Here is a 6,000-nt window from a genome sequence, read left to right on the forward strand (position 1 = left end):
AGCCACACCGCTATCTGTATAAAAATGGAAATATCTACACCGACATGTGTAAAAATATGAAAATATCTACACAGTCATCTGTATAAACATGGAAATATCTACACCTCCATCTGTATAAACATGGAAATATCTACACTGACATCTGTATACATATGGAAATGTCTACACAGCCATCTGTATAAACATGTAAATATCTATACCGCTATCTCTATAAACATGGAAATACGTACACTGCAATGTGTATAAACATGGAAATATCTACACCGCTATCTGTATAAAAATGGGAATATCTACATCGCTCTCAGTATAAACATGGAAATATCTGCACCGCTATCTCTATAAACATGGAAATATATATGCCGCTATCTGTATAAACATGGAAATATCTACAACAATATATGTGAAAACATGGAAATATCTACACACCTATCTGTGTAAACTTGGAAAAATGTACGCCGCTATCTGTGAAAAGATGGAAATATCTACACTGCAATCTGTGCAAATATGGAAATATCTACACCGCTATCTCTGTCAACATGGAAATATCTACACCGCTATCTGCATAAACATGGAAATATCAACACAACGATCTCTATAAACATGGAAATATCTACACAGCTATCTGTATCAACGTGGAAATATCTATAACGCAATCTGTATAAACATGGAAATATCTACACCGCTATCTGTGTAAATATGGAAATATCTACACTGCAGTCTCTGTAAACATGGAAATGTCTACACCGATATCTGTATAAACGTGGAAATATCTACACAGCCATCTGTATTAACATGGAAATATCTACACCGCCATCTGTATAAACATGGAAATAACTACACTGTCATCTGTATAAACAGAGAAATATCTACACCGCTATCTGTATAAACATGGAAATATCTACACCGCCATCTGCATAAACATGGAAATATCAACACCACCATCTGTATAAACATGGAAATATCTACACTGCCATCTGTATAAACATAGAAATATCTACACCGCCATCTCTATAAACATGGAAATATCAACTCTGCTATCTGTATTAACGTGGAAATAGCAACAACGCTATCTGTATAAACATGGAAATATCTACAACGCCATCTGTAAAAACATGAAAATATCTACACAGTCATGTGTATAAACATGGAAATATCTACACCTACATCTGTATAAACATGGAAATAGCTACAAGGTGATCTCTATAAAAATGGAAATATCTACACCGCAATCTGTATAAACATGGAAATGCCTACACAGTCATCTGTATAAACATGGAAATATCTACACCGCTATCTGTATAAACATGGAAATAGTGACACCGCTATCTGTATAAATATGGAAATATCTACACCACTATCTCTATAAACATGGAAATGTTCACACCGCTATCTGTATAAACATGGAAATATCTACATGGCTATCTCTATAAACATGGAAATATCTACTCCACCATCTGTATAAACATGGAAATACCTACACAGTCATCTGTATAAACCTGGAAATATCTACACCACTATCTGTATAAACATGGAAATATCTACACTGCCATCTGTATAAACATGTAAATATCTACACAGCCATCTCTATAAACATGGAAATATCTACACCGCTATCTGCATAAACATGGAAATAGCCACACCGCTATCTGTATAAACATGGAAATATCTACACCTCCATCTGTATAAACATGGAAATATCTACACTGACATCTGTATACATATGGAAATGTCTACACAGCCATCTGTATAAACATGTAAATATCTATACCGCTATCTCTATAAACATGGAAATACGTACACTGCAATGTGTATAAACATGGAAATATCTACACCGCTATCTGTATAAAAATGGGAATATCTACATCGCTCTCAGTATAAACATGGAAATATCTGCACCGCTATCTCTATAAACATGGAAATATATATGCCGCTATCTGTATAAACATGGAAATATCTACAACAATATATGTGAAAACATGGAAATATCTACACACCTATCTGTGTAAACATGGAAAAATGTACGCCGCTATCTGTGAAAAGATGGAAATATCTACACTGCAATCTGTGCAAATATGGAAATATCTACACCGCTATCTCTGTCAACATGGAAATATCTACACCGCTATCTGCATAAACATGGAAATATCAACACAACGATCTCTATAAACATGGAAATATCTACACAGCTATCTGTATCAACGTGGAAATATCTATAACGCAATCTGTATAAACATGGAAATATCTACACCGCTATCTGTGTAAATATGGAAATATCTACACTGCAATCTCTGTAAACATGGAAATGTCTACACCGATATCTGTATAAACGTGGAAATATCTACACAGCCATCTGTATTAACATGGAAATATCTACACCGCCATCTGTATAAACATGGAAATAACTACACTGTCATCTGTATAAACAGAGAAATATCTACACCGCTATCTGTATAAACATGGAAATATCTACACCGCCATCTGCATAAACATGGAAATATCAACACCACCATCTGTATAAACATGGAAATATCTACACTGCCATCTGTATAAACATAGAAATATCTACACCGCCATCTCTATAAACATGGAAATATCAACTCTGCTATCTGTATTAACGTGGAAATAGCAACAACGCTATCTGTATAAACATGGAAATATCTACAACGCCATCTGTAAAAACATGAAAATATCTACACAGTCATGTGTATAAACATGGAAATATCTACACCTACATCTGTATAAACATGGAAATAGCTACAAGGTGATCTCTATAAAAATGGAAATATCTACACCGCAATCTGTATAAACATGGAAATGCCTACACAGTCATCTGTATAAACATGGAAATATCTACACCGCTATCTGTATAAACATGGAAATAGTGACACCGCTATCTGTATAAATATGGAAATATCTACACCACTATCTCTATAAACATGGAAATGTTCACACCGCTATCTGTATAAACATGGAAATATCTACATGGCTATCTCTATAAACATGGAAATATCTACTCCACCATCTGTATAAACATGGAAATACCTACACAGTCATCTGTATAAACCTGGAAATATCTACACCACTATCTGTATAAACATGGAAATATCTACACTGCCATCTGTATAAACATGTAAATATCTACACAGCCATCTCTATAAACATGGAAATATCTACACCGCTATCTGCATAAACATGGAAATAGCCACACCGCTATCTGTATAAACATGGAAATATCTACACCGCCATCTGTATAAACGTGGAAATACCTACACAGTCATCTGTATAAACATGGAAATAACTACACAACTGTCTGTATAAACATGGAAATACCTACACTGCCATCTGTATAAGCATGGAAATATCTACACAGCCATCTCTATAAACATGGAAATATCTACACTGCTATCTGTATGAACATGGAAATATCTACACCGCTATCTCAATAAACATGGAAGTACCTACACCGCTATCTCTATAAACATGGAAATACCTACACCGCAATCTGTATAAACATGGAAATATCTACACCGCTATCTATATAAACATGGAAATACCTCCACCGCTATCTGTATAAACATGGAAATATGTACACCGCTATCTGTATAAACATGGACATATCTACACCGCTATCTCTATAAATATGTAAATACCTACACCGCAATCTGTATAAACATGGAAATATCTACACCGCAGTCTGTATAAACATGGAAATATGTACACCATTATCTGTATAAATGTGGAAATATCTACACCAGTATCTCTATAAACATCGAAATGTCTATACCGCTATCTGTATAAACATGGAAATATCCACATGGCTATGTCTATAAACATGGAAATGTCTACACCGCCATCTGTATAATCATGGAAATACCTACACAGTCATCTGTATAAACGTGGAAATACCTACACCACTATCTGTGTAAACATGGAAATATCTCCAACGCTATCTGTATAAACATGGAAATATCTACACCGCTATCTGTATAAAAATGGAAATATCTACATCGCTATCAGTATAAACATGGAAATATCTGCACCGCTATCTCTATAAACATGGAAATATGTATGCCGCTATCTGTATAAACGTGGAAATATCTACAACAGTATCTGTATAAACATGGAAATATCTACAACAACATCTGTGAAAACATGGAAATATCTACACAGCTATCTCTGTAAACATGGAAAAATGTACGCCGCTATCTGTGTAAAGATGGAAATATCTACACTGCAATCTGTGTAAATATGGAAATATCTACACCGCTATCTTTGTAAACATGGAAATATTTACACCGCTATCTTTATAAACGTGGAAATATCTACACCGTTAACGGCATAAACATGGAAATATCTACACAACGATCTCTGTAAACCTGGAAATATCTACACCGCTATCTGTATCAACGTGGAAATATCTATAACGCTATCTGTATAAACATGGAAATAACTACACGGCTATCTGTATCAACATGGAAATAACTACACGGCAATCTGTATAAACACGGAAATATCTACAACGCTATCTGTGTAAACTTGGAAATATCTACACAGCTCTCTGTGTAAACTTCGAAATATCTACACAGCTATCTGCGTAAACATGGAAATATCTACACGGCAATCTGTGCAAAGATGGAAATAACTAAACCGCTATCTCTGTAAACATGGAAATATCTACACCGCTACCTGTATAAACATGGAAATATCTGCACCGCTGTCTGTAGAAACAAGGAAATATCTACACCGCCATCTGTAGAAACATGGAAATATCTAGACCGCTATCTGTATAAACATGGAAATATCTACACAGCTGTCTCTATAAACATAGAAATATCTACATCGCCATCTGCATAAACATGGAAATAACTACAAAGTCATCTGTATAAACATGGAAATATCTACACAGCCATCTGTATATACATGGAAATATCTACACCGCTATCTGTATAAACATGGAAATATCTACACCGCTATTTGTATAAACAAGGAAATATCTACACCGCCATCTGTTTAAACATGGAAATATATACACAGACATCTGTTTATACATGGAAATATCTACACCACTATCTCTATAAACATGCTAATAACTACACCGCTATCTGTATAAATGTGGAAATATTTGCACCTCTATCCCTATAAACATGGTAATATCAACACCGCGATCTGTATAAACATGGAAAATCTACACCATGATCTGTATAAACATGGAAATATCTACACCGCGATCTGTATAAACATGGAAATATCTACACCGTGATCTGTGTAAACATGGAAATATTTACACCGCCATCTCTATATACATGGAAATATCTACACCCCTATCTGTATAAACATGGAAATATCCACACAGCTATCACTATAAACATGGAAAAATCAACACCGCTATCTCTATGAACATGGAAATATCTACACCACCATCTCTATAAACATGGAAATATCTACACCGCGATCAGTATAAACATGGAAATATCTACACCGCTATCTCTATAAACATGGAAATAACTGCACCGCTATCTGTATAAACATGGAAACATCTACACCGCCATCTACATATCCATAGAAATATCTGTGCCGCCATCTGTATAAACATGGAAATATCTACACGGTCATCTGTGTATAGATGGAAATATCAACACCGCCATCTGTACAAACATGGAAATATCCGCACCGCTATCTGTATAAACATGGAAATATCTACACCGTGGTCTGTATAAACATGGAAATATCTACAACGCTATCTGTATAAACATGGAAATATCTACACAGCTATCTCTATAAACATGGAAATAACTACAAAGCCATCTGTATAAACATGGAAATACCTACCCAGTCATGTGTAGGAACATGGAAATATCAACACTGCCATCTATATAAACATGGAAATATCTACACAGCCCTCTGTATAAATATGAAAATATCTGCATTGGCATCTGTATAAACATGGAAATATCTACACCGCTGTCTCTATAAACATGGAAATATGTACACCGCTATGTG

This window comes from Pan paniscus, chromosome 12 (genome assembly GCF_029289425.2).
Source record: "Pan paniscus chromosome 12, NHGRI_mPanPan1-v2.0_pri, whole genome shotgun sequence".
NCBI classification, from domain to species: Eukaryota; Metazoa; Chordata; class Mammalia; order Primates; family Hominidae; genus Pan; species Pan paniscus.